This window comes from Rhinopithecus bieti, unplaced genomic scaffold (genome assembly GCF_001698545.2).
Source record: "Rhinopithecus bieti isolate Rb0 unplaced genomic scaffold, ASM169854v2 scaffold_39870, whole genome shotgun sequence".
In the NCBI taxonomy this organism is placed as follows: domain Eukaryota; kingdom Metazoa; phylum Chordata; class Mammalia; order Primates; family Cercopithecidae; genus Rhinopithecus; species Rhinopithecus bieti.
Window position 1 is genome coordinate 3,210,438 of NW_016817144.1, and position 18,736 is coordinate 3,229,173.

Below are 18,736 nucleotides of genomic sequence, written 5' to 3' on the forward strand. Positions count from 1 at the left end.
CTCTAGCATTATCGTCAGGTCATTTCAGTCGTAGGGGAGAATCAGAGCTGTATATTGAGGATAGTAATCCCATATGGATATGCATTTTACCCCTTTTTTTTTTGGCTCTTGGGTTTTTTTTGTTAGTCAAATAATACGCATTGACAGGACCTGAAAACAGCTTATTCAGACGTGCTTGTGTCCCAGTATGGAGGAAATTAGGATGCTGGGGAACAGCGTTTTGAATGAGCCTTCCAGCCAGCCGTGATCTCTTTGGGACCCATTTACTTGCATTCTCCATCCAGATTGGGATCACCTCCCACCCTGAGGCCCCAGACTTTGAACAGTTTTCAGTGATCCTTACAGAAAGTACCCTCTCCGCAAACCGCAGATTTATTACGTCCATTGGTATTATGTTAGGTAATGTGCTGGTTTTGGTTCGGTTTTGGCAATGGCGCTGTTGTCGGATAGTTCGGGCTATTGGTCTGATTCAGATGGGCTGTTTTAGGATCATTTTTGATATTCATTGCGACGGTACAAGTTTTGTAGCCAAACTGACCTAGAACATTTTGTTTCTTTTTAATTCATAGCAACACCAATGAACGTTAAAGGTGTATTGAAAATTTAGAGTTGGTTTTGTTTCTAATTTGAATCCTCTTACTCATAGACTGGGTAAACACTGAATAATCATCTTAAAGTCTGTTTTTAAATGTTCTTCCATATTATAGGCTCTCTAGGAAACACCAGAATTATCAGTGAAGAATATATTAAATGGCTCACGGGCTACTGTAAAGCATATTTCTATGGCTTGAGAGTAAAACTCCTAGAACCAGTTCCTGTTTCCACAACAAAGTGCTCCTTTAGAGTCAGTGAGAACACACAAAACCTATAAATTCATGCAGGTGAATTACACAGCTTTGCAATTTGAACTGAGTAAAGGAAGCATATGTATATACTATACACTCATACATTTATGTATTTCTTTTTAAGTAGGGGACATCCTGAAGTTCTTGAAAAAAGAAACCTGAAGATGCCATGTGTGTTGTGGGAATAACAGTGATTGATCTTTACCCAAGAGACTCGTGGAATTTTGTCTTTGGACAGGCCTCTGCCAGATGGTATTCCTTTTTTTGGCATTGTTAGAAGCTTCTTCAACTTGAGAATATTTGAAGATGTTAAAAGAAGGGAAAAAAATCCAACCAAGAATCATATTGATATTTAAAACTGTATAGTATTTTCAGTGGAGACATTATGCCATAATGGGAAGTGTGCTGTTGGTAGATTCTGATAATCTAGGTTCGGGTTGGCCACTCACTACATACATGACCTTAAAGGTAACAATACCCACATCATGGAGTGATTTGGAGATAATTTACATAAAAGTGCCTATACATAAAAAGTGTGTATAAACCTGGACAACATAGACCACATGTCTACAAAAAAATTAAATTAGCTGGGCATGGTGGCACAAAACCTGTAGTCCTAGCTACTCAGGAGGCTGAGGTGAGAGGATTACTTGAGCCCAGGAGGTTGAAACTGCAGTGAGCCGTGATCACACCACTGTATTCCAGCCTGGGCAATAAAGTGAGACCCTGTCTCAAAAAAAATGCATATATAGGCCTGGCACATATATAGGCATTCAGCGTAACAGCTAGTAAATGTCAGTAATTCAGTAGCAAGGTGAATTAAATCAATTACAGTTTGAACTATCATTAATGGATGTGAAAATCTTGCTAATTGTTTTTCAGTTCTTTTCATAGTCATCTTGCATAGATAGAATAGCCGTAGACTAAGTGTATGCTTCTTTCTCATCCTATGACATTGTTTTTTGTTTTTTAATTTAAAAAGTCAAAACTTCCATCTTTGATTTGAGATACATAATAAACCTTGACTCACTAGGAACTCTGCATGGTAATATTGGGGATGGGAAAGGTTCTGGAAACAGGTCATATTTTCAACCCAATTTTTTTTTTTTTTTTTTTTGTCATCTCTCTACTTCTCTCCTCCCCTTCATTTTTGCTCTTACTTCTCTAACTTCATCCCCAATAATCCAAGACAGACGTGAAAGGGAAAAGGCCCCCGAAGGGGAGTGGTTCATTAGTGTTCTGGGGATGGGGAGTAAGTACAGGGACTGTCCTGAGAGTTTATGGTCTGTCTGGATGTTACATTAGCCTTAGGATTTGTGTGGGGTCGTAAGCTTTTTGGGACAAATGTTTTACTAGAGGTGGGGGCTGCAGGGTTATAGAGCCTCCTCCCACCTATTTCTTTATTCTTTATTCTCCATTTATGTGAGATTCTTGTAGCCTGCCATGACCCTACCAACATGCACTCTTGGTGGGTCACTACTCTGTTACTGACTTTCGTGGTGTGAGGTAGCTTTTTATCATAAGTTTTCTCTTTTGTTACTAATCTGATAGAGATGGAAATATTAAAAAATAATTTTATCTACCTTTTATTTTTTTTTTTGAGACAGGGGCTCCCTCTGTCACCCAGGCTGGAGTGCAGTGGTGTGATCATGGCTCACTGCAACCTCAACCTCCTGGGCTGAAGGGATCCTCCTGCCTCAGACTCCCGAGTAGCTGGGTCCACAGGACCACCACACCCAGCTATTGTATTTTATTTTTTTGTCAAGGTGGGATCTCCCTGTGTTGCCCAAGCTCATCTCGAACTCCTGGGCTCAAGCAGTCCTCCTTCCTCAGCCTCCCAAAGTGCTTTGATTAAAGGTGTGAGTCACCACACCCAGCTAAAAAAATAATTTTAAAACCATATCTTCATTTATCTAGATATTGCTAGCTAATTTATCTTACATATTTGAGGAGGTTAGGAAACATTTCTCCAAACTGTTTTACTTTAATTCTTTTTTTGTAAGTTTCTTAAATATTACATGACATGAAAGATTGACATAGGAAAGTAGCAGGATTAGACAGTGACAATATCTTAACACAGTGGTCTTGTTTTCTCCAAGTTTACAAAGTTTCATATTTTTAAATTGAGAAGCACTGACTACGAAAGAAAATAATCTTCTGTTTGTAGGATTATTGGAAGAAAGAAGTGTCCTTGCTGAAAGTATTACTGTAGTGAGATATGCTCACACTTGATTGGCCAGAGGGGATTACTTGTGACACATGAATAGATTTAGTGTTTTCTTAACTTCCAGAATGCTGTTTACTTTTCGAATATCAGTCCACATTTTTTGGGTAAAGGGAGGTGAGGAAGTTGTTTTTGAATCAAATTAGATTGAACAAACCTAACTATGGGTTTATTTTCTTTAAAATTTATTACACTTGGCACAGATAGTGGTGGCTCGGCGCCTGTAATCCAGCACTTTGGGAGGCGAGGCGGGCAGATCACCAATGTCAGGAGATTGAGACCACGGTGAAACCCGTGTTTACTAAAAATACAAAAAAAAATAGCTGGGCGTTGGTGGATGCCTGTAGTCCCCTACTCAGGAGGGCTGAGGCAGGAAGAATGGTGTCGAACCCTGGAGGCGGAGCTTGCCAGTGAGCCGGATTGTGCCTCTGCACTCCAGGCCTGGGCGACAGAGGCGAGACTGTCTCAAAAAAAAAAAAAACAAAGTAGTACTTTAAAATAAAAACTGAACGAGAGACATAAATAAAAGTGATCATGTAAACAAGTCGAATTATGAAGCAGTACCCTGTAGAGTGAGTTATGTAGCAAACTGTGCTCTCTGCGCTTGCAGAGATGGTTGATATAACTCTAAATGTAACACAGGAAGTCAGTTACAAGGGTATTTATTCTGGTCACCAGACACATAATAGAGTTGGGCTGTTCTTTAAAAAGGGGGTGGGGGTGGGGCAGGGGAAGAGGTTATTCTGTCTAAAGCTGTGGTTTAAAGCATGGTCTTGAAGACATCAGGGCAGTTGTGTTCAGTCAGTGCTGCGTGAGGGAAGGCCAGCAACCCCTCCAGACATGTGTAACAGATCTGTTTAGTGTGTCCTTAAAGAGTGAAATCATGACTGCCTATTGTTCATGTGATTTTCTTTTCTTTTTTTTTTTTTTTGAGACAGAGTCTTGCTCTGTTGCCAGGCTAGAGTGCAGTGGTGCGATCTCAGCTCACTGCAACTCCGCCTCCTGGGTTCAAGCCATTTTCCCGCCTCAGCCTCCTGAGTAGCTGGGATTATAGGCACCTACCACCACGCCCGGCTAATTTTTGTATTTTTGTAGAGACAGGGTTTCACCACCATGTTAGGCTGATCTTGAACTCCTGACCTCAGGTGATCCACCTGCCTCAGCCTCCCAAAGTCCTGGGATTACAAGCGTCAGCCACCAAGCCTGACCCATGTGATTATTTTTTATGATTCCTTTTTGAGTACTTGATTTGGAGTACTTACTACTTTCAGAAAAAGACTTCTTTTGTGGGAAAAGACTCTCTGAAACTTCAGTTTCTCAAGTATTTGACCTCAAGTCCATTAAGTTTTACAGGACAAGGCAAAGTGGATAGCTGCAAAAGATTTTGACAGGGAAATCTGGGACCAAAATCTTCCTTTTTGGTGGCAAACCATAAGTGTATCAGATGATGTGGACACAGTGACACAGAGGTGCACTCACTGGCCAGGTGGGCCAGCAGGCTCTTCTTTCTTTGATCTTTTCTTTGGTCTTTCCTCAGGGACCTTACTCTCATTCTGTCGCTGCTTGTCCTCTTTTTGTAGGTGTGGGGATATTCAGCTTTGCCAGGTATGGCAGTGATTTTTATAGCATGCGCTATGAAGGCAAAGTGAAGAAGCTCAAGAAAACATCTTCAAGTGACTCTTCAATTTTCGACAACTATTATATTCCAGAAATAACTAGTGTTTTACTACTTCGATCCTGTAAGGTAAGTGACTAAAAAAATCTGACAGGACGATTTTTTAAAAGAGAATCTTAGTTGCATGAATTGTATATTGTCAGTCTTTAAGGTAATAGTATAAATGACTTTGTATCGTTTGTATAATTTTGGTGCATAGTGCTTGACTGAAATGATCAATAAAACAAGGTAAATGGATACCTTCATATTGAAATTTACAGTATCAGTGCCAGTTTTTTGTACTACTGGTGACACACAGCCTTGGCTGTACCCATGTGTTCTCTATTAGTGTAATTACTGAATTCTGGTGTGAATGGGTAACCTACGTGTTCAAGCTACTATAGTCATTGGGCAAAGCTGCCTTCCCCAGGCCTTTGGAGGACATCTGCTCTGGCTTCTCTGGGAGCATGGGCCTTCCTGCCCTGGGCTCCAGGCTATCCTCAACTATAGTTATCCTGGCAGTTCCTAATCTCCCCAACTATTTGTTGGGGTTTGAGAGCTACGCCTCTTAGAACTACATTCTCTAAGTGTGTTCCATGGGTCCCCTGTGTCATTGCCACCTGATGTTCTCATTAGCATGCACATCAAGCCCCCTTTCTCCCAGACCTACTGAAATCAGCATCTCTAGGGGAAGGGCCCCAGAATCTGAATTATAACGAGTATCCTAGTCTAGATTAAGGGTTCTCAACCAGGGGTGATTTTGCCATCCAGGGAATATTAGCAATGTCTGGAGACATTTTTGATTTTCACAATCAGGGAGGGAGTTCTGTTGGCATCTAGTGGGTAGAGCCAGGGATGCTGCAAAGTATTGTGCAGGGCACAGGACAGCCTTCCACAACCTGGTATTATTGGTCCAACATGTCAGCGGTGTTGAGGTTGAGGAAGTCTAGAGCAGAAAGGCAGTAAGACATTTGGGGAGATGAGGGATTATTAAGTCTTTGAAGGTCTGGATGGGGTGAAGTTTCGGTGATAATAGTAAGGGAGTTGATTCCTGTGTTTCTTGGAGAAGCAGGAGAAAGAAGAGACGTGTAGCTTAATGTGATGGTGGTCTTATAACGCCGCAACATGATTGTCTTGCAGACTTTAACCCATGAGATCGGACACATATTTGGACTGCGACACTGCCAGTAGCTGGCATGCCTAATGCAAGGCTCCAACCACTTGGAAGAAGCTGACCGGTGCCCTCTGAACCTTTGTCCTACCTGTTTGCACAAGTTGCAGTGTGCTATTGGCTTCAGCATTGTAGAAAGTTATTAAGTAAGTTGAGGGGTGGACAGTGTAAAGAGGGGGAAGTGGTTATCTGAGTAGCAAACTGACATTTCTATTATATCCTTCTCTAGAGTTATAATTTATCAGAGGAAATTAGCATAAAGATAAGCAGGAAGCTGTGGTTTAAAAACATGTGAAGAAATGCCCTTCTTAAAAACTTTAGCTTGCCTTTGAGTGATTTATGCTTACAGCTCTATGAGAAATAATGGAAGAAATTTCTCTGCTTCTATTCCATTTAGGGCAAGAGAGTTTGACTCTGCAGAACAGAATAAATATTGATATGTGTGGCAAAGTTCATTTTTTAAACCCTATAAGTGTGTGGACAGGATTTATCTTTCCAAATATAGGACAGAGGTATGATGTTCATTAGGAGGAAAAAATGATTTTCTTTAAAAAGGAAGAAGGAAAGTACCTAATCTCAGTATGTGTATGTGTGTGCCCACACATGCCCACAAATATCAATATACATTCATGTGGCTACTCATGGGTGTGACTGTGCATTCAAGTGACTATGCAGAAATGTCTACACATGTGTTTTCACTAACATATGTCTACCCATGCCTGTGTGTACACTTATGTATATACGTACATATCAAATGAATATAATGCCTTGTGGAATATTCAGCAAATTGAGAAAAGATAATATCCTGTGATGCTAGAAAAAAAGTGTAAGAATGAGTGTGTTTCTTTTTCATCATTTTTCAGTGTGTATTTTGGTATGTGTATATGTGGTATGCGCCATTTCACTCAGTATATCATAAGCATTATTTCATATTCACACCATCATTATCAAATGCAGCATCTTCATGAGGTAAGATGTCACTCTATATCTAGAAGCCAATGCTCTTCTCTTGTCTCATAGTATTTTGCTGTGGTTTGTTGAAATGCACATCTTTCCTGTTTTTCCAGGTACTGGTGAGGTGGATTAATGATGAATCTTCTGACACACCTGGAGCAACTCCAGAACACAGTTGTGAGGATAATGGGAATTTACCGAAACCCGTGGAAGCCTTTAAGGAATGGAAAGAGTGGATCATAAAATGCCTGGCTGTTCTCCAAAAATAAGGACCTTCAATTAGGAGTGATTGAAATAAATGACTACTTGCATGTTATGCTTTCATTTGGGTGGAATACCTCATCGGAATAAACTACTGATCTTGTGCTGTGTCAGAGTAACAGACTAGAACCTTCTTTCAAGTACCTGAATTGAAATGAAACTCATTTTGAATAACAAAAACTCTAGAAACTCTTTATCTTCTCATCTTGCTGGCCTCATCTGTGGCAGCAAGCACTTTATTTCCATTCCCCAAATATGCTTATGTCTCCCAAGAAAGCTGGGACTGGTGGTAACAAGCAAGTAAATAACTTGAAAAAGAACTGTAGATGTCCCAGGGAACCAACCAACATAATTTCCAGGGGTGATTTTGTTTTAGAAGGGCTGCTCCCCTCTGTTAGGCCCAGCCAAGTCACATTTTTGGACGTCCATGGGCTCTGATCTTCACCACAGCCCTCCTCTTCCGTGAGCCTTCCTTACTCTCTGGAGTGCATTACCTTGTTTTTTTCTCTTGCTGGTTGTCACCTTATTCCTATATCAGTTTTTAGTAGCTTAAAATATGACCTCTCAGGAATATTTGCAAGTGAAAATAACAATGGTACTTATACTACCACAACATTTGGTGGTGGGAGTTCTGTTGCAGGTCTCAGCTATAACATAGTCATTTATGAGGGATCTTACAAATAGTGGTAATGGTATTTATATTGGTGAGTGTTGCACTTTTTCTGTAGATTTAGAGCAGGTTTCAGGTTTATTTCAGTAATAATGTCCTCCTCACCTTCTTACGTTGTGAAGTGTTTACCTGAGTCAGGGAGAGAGTTTAATGGGGTTATCTGTCGGGGTGCCGTGAATGCTGATGAGGACCTGCAGAGTGTGAACATCAGCCCCATTGCTACGGGGCTGGAGGTGGAACACCTCAGACTTGACAAACCACCTCTGCTGCGTAGATGTGTTTTGGAAATTAGACATTACAGTGAATATTTTATGGAATGCCAGTGAGCAGACAGCATTTCCCACTTTCCTATCTTACCTTGAGGGTAAGACTTAAAGGTTTGTTTTTGGTTTTTTTTTTTGTAATTTGAAACCTAAATTCTTTCATTGTTTGATGTACGCAATATGATGTAAGGCACATTTTATACCCCGAGTCAGTGGTATCCCTTGGATTCATTCTCCTACTTGATTGAACCCATTTAAGTCGTTTTAGAAAATGGTGGTTTGCTATTAAGATTAATTGGAGAGAATACTTGGTCATTCTATTAGCAAAAAGAGACTGATGGAGCATGGTGTTTTATGGATTCTGTTACAGGGCTTATTTCCTCCTTGAATAATGTACTTTAAAAATTATTATCTATTCAATTACATTTTTTTTCCTACGAGGTAAGCACGGTTTTAGTCCTGTAGATCAGCCTTCGTCACAAACTCTTTTGAACTAAGATTTGCCTAGGTGAATAAATTGGGGATGACGGTTGTCTGGAGAAGATATAAGGTCCATTTGTGAATACTCTGCACTATGAGATCAGGAGAAAAATCATCTAAGAAATCGTTCACTCTTGCTAAAAATTTTATGTGATGCATTTATTCAGCAATCATAAGTGCTGTGTATAACTTGTATATATTTTTGGACAATTTCTTAGGGTTCAGCTTAAAAATATAATTTGCCTACTGCAACTAAATTTTATGTACTATGGTTAAATCTTTGTTGTTTTAAAAGATAACTTCCACTAAATAAATCCAAGCAGATTTTGTTCTGCAAATGCTGAATGAACAAAGTATTGAACTAAAAAGAGGATTAATAATTTTCTACTGTCTAAATACTCTTAGAAATCAGTTAATTTGATTCATTTATGTCATAGATCCTGATCCCAGTCACCTGTGGAGTGAGTAGCTCTCCAGTCAAGAGATTTTTCAGGCCTCAGACTTTTAATGGTGAGGGTTAAATAGAAGAATTTGGCGAGGATTACCCGTCCGTTCTTGTCCAGCTTGCTTTATGAAACACACATTCCCCTGATATGAATAATTTACATTTCAAGCCCTACGAGAGACAGAGGACGGCGTTGCTCCCTCTTGGGAGCGGGAGTGCTGAAATGGAAGCAGGCAGCTGCGGGACCGCTATAGCCGGCCCTGCGCTTGGTCCCTTCCCGGGCAGGAAGCGCGTCGCTGTCTCCGGCTGTGGCCAGACGGGTACGGGCGCGCGGGCCCAGCAGCTGCGAACCGCCGACGCACCACCTGTTTCCGCGCCGGGGGACGTCCCCGGCGCGGGCTCAGACGTGTGGGGTCTGGTCGCTTGGCCTCCCCTTGGCGTCAGCGACCCAGGTAACAACCTCACTGCCGCCCCGTTCGGGCCTGCATGTGAAGCACGTGTCGCCGCGCTCTGGGCATGCCTTGGAAAAGTCAGGACCGCGGTGGCAGGCAGAGCAGTGAGTGGGATAACCTCCCCATAAGGAGTATTTAAGAAGTTGCTCATTGAAAGAGTTCGAATCTCAGGTCAGCTTTCTAGATTCCTGATGTATCTAGAGTAGCGCCGTCCATAGAAATTATAATACAAGCCCACATATGTGTGCTGAATTTTTAGTAGTCATATTAGCAAATGCATAAAGAAGCTAGTGGAGTAATTTTAATAGTATATTCTGTTTAATCCAGTGCATCTAAATATTATTTCAATCAATAACAATATCATAATGTGGAATTATTTTATATCTTCTTTTTTTTTTTTTTTACTTGTCTTCAAATATCCCGTGTGTATGTACACTTGCGGTACATCTTACTTCCAACTGGCCATATTTTCAAGTGCCCAACAGGCCCATGTGGGCTTGTGGACTTTATGCCAGTTGCACTCTAGGGACCAGTACCCAATCGTAGTGGTACCTGGAAAAATGCACCATGATATTGAGTTGGCTGGGAGAGGAGGCTTTTTCAGGAAACAGGTCATGCAAGTCTTCTGTCGGTAACAAGCCAGTGCTGACATCAAGCTGAAAAGGGTGTAGGACACTTGTAAGGCCTCTGGGCTTTGCTATTAACTTGTGTTCTTTAATAAACTTGATACTATCTCTGCTTACGCTTTTTTACCCTCCCCGCTTCATTTTCAAGGGCGGTATACTGCCTTCAAACTGGCATTTCCATTTTGGAAAGCGGGTCATAAAGCATTAATAATTGTGGAGACTGTTTAGTCCATTTCATGCATGAGGACGCAAGCCTGCAGCAGCCGAGTAAACTTGCTTGTTGTTTAACCAATGGCAAAAATGGGATCAGATCCCAAGTCTCCCTAATGTTGAGTTATTTGTTGTTTTCACTGTGCTACATGACCTCATTGAAGTAAAATATCACCAGCCAGAACCTAACCATTTTCCCCCCAGATTGTTTACAAGGGGTTATACACCATTGAACTTTCAGTTTCTTTTCTGTTCAAGTAGAGCCATCTGGGATTGCTCAAAGTTGGAGAAATCAGTCTATGTACTTCTGCCTTAGTACCAAAAAAAGAGAGGTGCAATATTTACTTATTTTTGAAATAAGGTCTCGCTCTGTTGCCCACGCTGGAGTGCAGTGGCATGATCACAGCTCACTGGAGCCTCGACCTCCCGGAATCAAGTGATCCTCCCACCTCAGCCTCCCAAGTAGCTAGAATTACAGGTGTGCACCACTGTGCCCGGTGTATTTTTTCTTTTTTTTTTAGAGATGAGGTTTTTTCCATATTGCCCAGGCTGGTCTGGAACTCTTGAGCTCAAGCAGGCTGCCTGCCTTGGCCTCCCAAAGTACTGGGATTACTGACGTGAGCCACCGTGCCCAGCCAAGAGTTGCAATATTTAGTAAAGCTCTTGCAACTTGTCGAGGCATTAAAAGAAAGCATTATGAAAAAAAAATGTCTACTGGAAAATAGCTTAGTTAAAATCTACTGGGACAATATGTTCAAACTCACAGACCTCCATACTTAACCCAGTATTGATTTCATCCCACTATTTTCTTTAGTGTCTGCTCATGGATCAATTTTTTCTTCTTTACAGCTGACCCACCTGTATAGTACACTACTGCTGGGCATTCTGAGACCCATCCAGCCTCGGACGCTGAACCGGTGGGTTCTGAGCACAATGCTTTCCGTGTCCTGTGGTTATCCAGCTGTTTCACAGCAGCACAGACTCTCTTGAGCTGTAACTGTCAATAGATACCATTTTTTTCTCTTGTGTAACTAAAGGGAGAAAAGTCTATAACTCATTCACTCATTCATGTATTTTTTCATTCATCAGTATTCATGGAGCACCACCTACTGGGTGCTTAAAGCCTTGGGAATATAGCAGTAAACAAAGAACTCCTACTCTAATACACTAGTGGATGAGACAGAGAGTCAAGGAGTAAACAGATGCTTTATTTTATTTTTATTTTTAATTTTTTTTGAGACAGAGTTTTGCTCTGTCACCCAGGCTGGAGTGCAGTGGTTTGATCTTGGTTCACTATATCCTCTACCTTCTGGGCTCAAGAGATCCTCCTGCCTCTGCTTCCCAAGTACCTGGGAGTACAGGCACGTGCCACCTCACCTGGCTAATTTTTGTATTTTTTGTAGAGAAGAGTTTTACCATGTTGACCAGGCTGGTCTCAAACTCCTGGGCTCAAGCAATCTACCCACCTTAGCCTCCCAAAGTAGATGCTGTTATAACCTAATGTCAAAGTAAACGGATAGAAACAAGTACCATTCTGAACAGGATAGACAGGAATGCCTCCTTAGGGAGGTGGCATTTGGAAGTGATCAAATTGAAGGGTCACATTGTATATACAGCTCAGGGAAGGGAGTACCAAGCAAAGGGAACCATAAATGCTAAGGCCTGAAGCTTGCAACGATAAGAACAATTCCAGAAACAATAAGAGAGGCCGGGCCTGGTGGCTCACACCTGTAATCCCAGCACTTTGGGAAACCAAAGTGGGCGGATCACGAGGTCAGGAGATTGAGACCATCCTGGCTAACATGGCAAAACCCCGTCTCTACTAAAAATACAAAAAAAAAAAAAAAAAAAGAAAAGCCAGGCATGGTGGCAGGCACTATACTTGGGAGGCTGAGGCAGGAGAATCACTTGAACCTGGAGACAGAGGTTGCAGTGAGCCAAGATCGTACCTTTGCACTCCAGCCTGGGCAACAAGAGCGAAACTCCATCTCAAAAAAAAAGGAGGGGGGCGCGCCGGGCATGGTGGCTGTCGCCTGTAATCCCAGCACTTTGGGAGGCCAAGGCAGGCAGATCATGAGGTCAGGAGATAGAGACCATCCTGGCTAACATAGTGAAACCCCATCTCTACTAAAAATACAAAAAATTAGCTGGGCATGGTGACATGCGCCTGTAGTCCCAGCTACTCGGGAGGCTGAGGCAGGTGAATCACTTGAACTTGGGAGGCAGAGGTTGCAGTGAGCCGAGATCACACCACTGCACTCCAGCCTGGGCGACAGTTTGAGACTCTGCCTAAAAAAAAAAAAAGAGTCAGTGAGGCTAGTATAACAGGAGCAGAGGGAAAAGGAATACCATGAGGCAGTTCACGCAGGGCCCATGGCTAAGGATTTATGTCAGACTTGTGCTGTAAGAGGATTACTGTGGCTGCTGTATGGAAAATTAAGGTGGGGGTGGCGTGTTGCAAGAGTGGAAGCAGGCAGGCCAGCTAGAAGACTACTGTAATAATCCAGCTAAGATGATGTTGGCTTGGATCAAGCGTCCTGGTGCAGTTGGCAGAAGCAGTCAGCTCCTGGATGTGTTTAGAAAGGAGAGCAAAGTGGATATGTGGAGGAGTGGGTTTGAGGAGGAGGATCCAGAGTTCTGCTGAGGACATTTTAAGTTGAAGATGCCTAGTTTATATGCATGCACTGCCGTGCGGGCAGATGTAAATCAGGAGCTCAGGGACAAAGTTGGCACTAAGAATGGGAGGTGCCGGTGCAGACAAGGTGCTTAAAGTTCTGGTTGAATTCTAGGGCGTGTAAGTTGTTAGGGAAGTGAGTGTGCTTGTTCTTGAGTTGCTGGAAAGGCGTATGAATGACACAAATACATGGCCACAATATGTATTTTCTCAGTAATATTTGGGGAAATGTTCTGGGCATCAGGTTTCCCGTCTAATTTTCCCTGTAGGAAGCGGATAGTCATTGAAGTTTTGATTTGGGTGTGAGTTGTTACATAGAAAGCAAAGTTGTAAGTTCTCTTGCCACTTTTCTTGTTCTGCACCTTTAGAGAGTCATTATGAGAACTGAACACTAGGGGGACCCAGTTTCCTTACTTGTGCAACTGGGGCTGGCCCAGCTCTGGGCTCTGGTCACCCTTGCATAGGACACATGCAATATAAACACAAATCTGAAAACAAGGACAGCTTCTCTTTTCTCAATGCAATGTGTACTTATAACAGTGGTCATTTTTGCATGTAACATGTCTGAATTTCTTAAATAGGTCATTTTATGTAACGTGCATAACCATTAAAATTTTTCTTTTTTGAGACAGGGTCTCACTCTACCAAGGCTGTGTACAGTGGTGCCATCTGGACTCACTGCAGCCTCTGCCTCCTAGGTTCAAGTGATCTTCCCACCTCAGCCTCTCGAGTAGCTGGGACTACAGGCATGAGCCACCACACTTGCCTTATTTTGGTTTTGCCATGTGGCCCAGGCTGGTCTTGAACTCCTGGGCTCAAGCAATTCACTCACCTTGACTTCCTAAAGTGCCAGCATTACAGGGATGAGCCACCACACCTGGCCACCGTTTAAAGATTTAAAGGCAATGGCTTCTAAACTCTAGTTCCCTATTCATGAGCCCCGTATTTGCAAACTTGTGAAAATAAGGATCATTATTTCTTTTTTATTCCTTTTTGAATTTGTGTTATTTGAGATAGTCTTGCTCTGTCGCCCAGGCTTGGGTGCAGTGGCGCAATCTCGACTCACTGCAACCTCCATCTCCCAGGTTCAAGTGTTTCTTCTGCCTCAGCCTCCTGAGTAGCTGGGATTACAGGTGTGCACCAATATACCCAGCTAATTTTTGTATTTTTAGTAGAGACAGGGTTTCACCATGTTGGCTAGGCTGGTCTCGAACTCCTGACCTCAAGTGATCCACCTGCCTCAGCCTCTCAAAGTGCTGGGATTACAGGTATGAGCCACCACGCCCAGCTGAGGGATCATGATGATTTCTGATTTACAGTAGTTGAATTGGAGTATGGAAATCTAAATGTAATAAATACCACTTGGTGATTTTCATCTGTGCCACAAGAATGCTGACATAGAATCCATTTTCTATTTTATCACCAGGTATTAAGCTAAGGGAAAGGCAAATGCTCAAAAACTACATTACATGTTATTGGAGTATAAAATGTGCAACTTTGTTAAAAGGTTTGGACACATTTTGTATTAGTTATGGATACATAGGTCTTAAAAGAGTACAAGATCTTAACTCTTCTTTTTAGATGGAGTTTTGCTTCACTCTTGTTGCCCAGGCTAGAGTGCAATGGTGCAACTTCGGCTCACCGCAACCTCCGTCTCCCAGGTTCAAGCGATTCTCTTGCCTCAGCCTCCCGAGTAGCTGGGATTATAGGCATGCGCCACCACACCCGCCTAATTTTCTATTTTTAGTAGAGGTGGGGTTTTCCCATGTTGGTCAGGCTGGTCTCAAACTCCCGACCTCAGGTGATCTGCTGCCTCGGCCTCCCAAAGAGCTGGGATTACAGGCCTGAGCCACCACGCCTGGCCCAATTCATTTTTATAACTCGAATAATTTTAGTTTTGGGGAGAGAAAGTCTACATAAGGTTTATACTGAAACCTCTTGAAGTCAACAAGCTTAAAGCAGAATCTTTTTAATCAGGAACATGAAAACATAATTAACAGCCTGGTGTGGTGGCTCACGCCTGTAATCCCAGCACTTTGGGAGGCCGAGGAGGGTGGATCACCTGAGGTCAGGAGTTCAAGACCATCCTGGCCAAGATGGCGAAACCCTGTCTCTACTAAAAATACAAAAATTAGCTGGGCATAGTGGCACATGCCTGTAATCCCAGCTACTCAGGAGGCTGAGGAAGGAGAATCCCTTGAATCTGGGAACTGGAGGTTGCAGTGAGCTGAGATCTCGCCATTGCACTCCAGCCTGGGCAACAAGAGTGAAACTCCATCTCAGAAAACAAAAAGGAAAAAAAAGAAAACATAATTAACAAATGTGTTAGCTATAATGTCAGCACGGCGGCTCATGCCTGTAATTCCAGCACTTTGGGAGGCCGTGGTGGACAGATCACTTGAGGTCAGGAATTTGAGACTAGCCTAGCCAACATGGCAAAATCCTGTCTCCACTAAAAATACAAAAATTAGCTGGGTGTGGTGGTGCACACCTGTAATCCCAGCTCCTTGGGAGGCTGAGGCAGGAGAATTGCTTGAACTCAGAAGGTGGAGGTTGCAGTGAGCTAAGATTGTGCCACCACATTCCAGTCTGGACGATAGAGCAAGACTCTGTCTCAGAAGAAAAAACAAAAAAAAGTGTTAGCTGTTTGATCTTTCCTATTTTGGGGCAGTTATGATCTAATAATTACTTTGACCACAATGAATCCTTTCCCATGGGTCAGGACTGTTAGTTTTCAGAGTTTTGCTTCTGGCGATAGTGACCTGTGTCAGTGTTACAGATGTGTGGTGAAGGGGCTAGAAACTGTGGTCCACAGGCCAAATCCAGTCCACTGCTTATTTTTTTTTTCAGCCTGAGAGCTAATAGTGTGTGTGTGTTTTTAATGTTTTTATGTGATTGAAAGAAATACATATTTTCTGTATGAAAATCTTGTGAAATTCACATTTCAGTATCCGTAAATAAAATTCCATTGAAACATTGCCACATTCATTGATTTACATATTGTCTGTGGCTGCTTTTGACCCTCAATGGCAGAGCTGACTAGACAGAGGCCTCATGGCCTGCAAAGCTTTAAATATTTACTATCTGGACCTTTACAGAAAAAGTTTGCCAACCCCTGGCATGTAGAGTCCATGCTGTTTACTTACAGGTTACAACAGTTCTTAGAATGTTTCTGTAACTGAGTGTAATCTTTGTTTGTCTTTATGACTTTTGATAGGCTTACTCTGGCTACCATGATATGATTTCATTCATATATTTTTCATTAATAATTAAATTCCATGGCTGCTTTCGTTCTTATTTCAATTCTTAGATGAAAACGTGCTTCTTCATTTGATTATATTGTTTAATTTTTATTTCCCTCTCCTGTTATTCATTACTTAATACTTCCTTTGAATTATTTAGTCTTTCTCTAAGGTTCTTTAAAATAATTTGTATGAAAGACTCAATCTAAAATAAAATTGTCCTGCTTTCAGTGACCAAAAAAAAAAAAAAAAAAAGAAGACATAAAAAAGTTCAGACCACACACGATGGCTCACACCTGTAATCCCAGCACTTTGAGAGGCCGAGGCAGGTGGATCACCTGAAGTCAGGAGTTTGAGGCCAGCCTGGCCAACATGGTGAAACCTCCATCCCTACTAAAAATACACAAAATTAGCTGGGCATAGTGGTGGGCACCTGTAATCCCAGCTACTCAGGAGGCTGAGGCAGGAGAATCACTTGAACCTGGGAGGCAGAGGTTGCAGTGAGCTAAGATTGTGCCATTGCACTCCAGCCTGGGCAACAAGAGCAAAACTCTGTCTCTAAATAAATAAATAAACAACAAATAAATAAACATTAAAAGTTCAGTAGACACTTCTTGGGAAACTTTATGTGTCTGTAGTAGAGTTAAAAGGCTTTACAGAAGATAAATGTTAAAAAATTATTTATTTGGAGTGAATCTTTGGTGAGTTTTTATAATTTTAATTGCATCAAACACAATGCTGTGAGCGTCAATAAAAAAATCTTAGAAGAAAATCAGGTTCTTTAAATTAAAAAAAAGCCATAAATTTATTGCAAATCTAGAAGTACCAGAATGTCACTAATACAGAACAAATCAGCAATCTTGTTTGTATTTTCTTCCAAACATTTAAAACCTTGATTATTGACATATTGAAATTGGCATACATTTTGTTTTCATGCAGATAACAGAATAGACATGGAGCAGATCCCTCAGAAATCAGTTATAAATATTAAACTGTATTGAACATTCATAGTAAAAAATATGTTGTAAAGTGCTGAAGTCATGTAAGTCTGCAAAACTGCCACAAGCTCAAAGTTCTTCTCAAGCAGTGACAGAGATTTGCTACATCACCTTGTTTTAGGTATGTCTGTTTTTGACAGACACTTTGTCATTTCCTCCCCCACCCTCCCCAAAGTTTTATAGATTGTCCTATTTCTATGGCTGATAAGATGCTCTACAGATTGTAGCAGGTGGTGATGAACTATGCCACTTTCATTTCAGTGCAGAGAAATATTCAAGCTTGTGTGTACCTGTAACCAAACTAGGCTTGTTATGGTTTTTCCCCTGAGTTGTCATAAATTAACATTAATGATGAATAAAGATGGAGCAGCAAGCATTGACATCACCTGCAGGGTGAGATTGCGGTAAAATAGGTGAGTAAAAAGTCCACCTATTATCCTGACACTTGCCCTCTTTATGGAAAACTGCTAATGTGAGAAATACTATACATGTAGTGTAACTCCAAAACAAAACAAACAAACAAAAAAAAATCAAAAAACTAAAAACAACAATGACCAGCTACCCAATACCTCTGGCAACTTAGAGCAATCAAGTCATGTGTTATAGAAGATGTAAACTGCAACTTGTAACTCACTGAAACAAATGTCTCTGTTACTCCCATGTGAAATACAGAAATGCTTCAAAAATTAGATGGTTTTTCTTTAATCAGAAATGCTTTAACAGGTCAATGAAATAAAATTCTGATCAAAGAAGTTCCTCAAGTATTCTTAGATGATAAAACAAATTATTTTTGAAAGCTAAGGCGATTTGCTATCCATTATTTTTTCCCCCTTAATAGCACACGTTGCCCTTAATCATATGGAAGAATCATGACAACTTGGCCTTTTATAAAAGTATTTTTACAAGATAAGACATATTCTGTGAGGCATTTAAAGGATTGCAGAAAGGAGGTAAAAATGCTGCTTATGTCTGAGATTTTATTTCTTTTGATTACTTTACTCATCCTAGAATAAGTTAATAATAAATAGTGGTTTAAAGACACTACAGCCACATATTTCTGCATAACTAAAAGCAACAGGAAACATATTTTTATTTATTTATTTATTCATTTATTTTACTTTTTTTTATTATTATACTTAAAATTCTAGGGTACATGTGCATAACGTGCAGGTTTGTTACATATGTATACTTGTGCCATGTTGGTGTGCTGCACCCATCCACTTGTCAGCACCCATCAATTCATCATTTATATCAGGTATAACTCCCAGTGCAATCCCTCCCCCCTCCCCCCTCCCCATGATAGGCCCTGGTGTGTGATGTTCCCCTTCCCGAGTCCAAGTGATCTCATTGTTCAGTTTCCACCTATGAGTGAGAACATGCGGTGTTTGGTTTTCTGTTCTTGTGATAGTTTGCTAAGAATGATGGTTTCCAGCTGCATCCACGTCCCTACAAAGGACGCAAACTCATCCTTTTTTATGGCTGCATAGTATTCCATGGTGTATATGTGCCACATTTTCTTAATCCAGTCTGTCACAGATGGACATTTGGGTTGATTCCAAGTCTTTGC

At 41.3% G+C, this 18,736-nt stretch overlaps 1 pseudogene across 1 annotated transcript; it reads left to right on the plus strand.

Moving 5' to 3' along the window:
* The first annotated feature begins 430 nt into the window (after positions 1–430).
* On the plus strand, positions 431–7,305 carry LOC108517740 (archaemetzincin-2-like; annotated as a pseudogene). The gene is made up of 6 exons (XR_001882197.1): positions 431–449; positions 708–848; positions 4,415–4,555; positions 4,650–4,813; positions 5,864–6,040; positions 6,962–7,305. The product of XR_001882197.1 is annotated as an archaemetzincin-2-like (transcript).
* Positions 7,306–18,736: the final 11,431 nt, after the last annotated feature.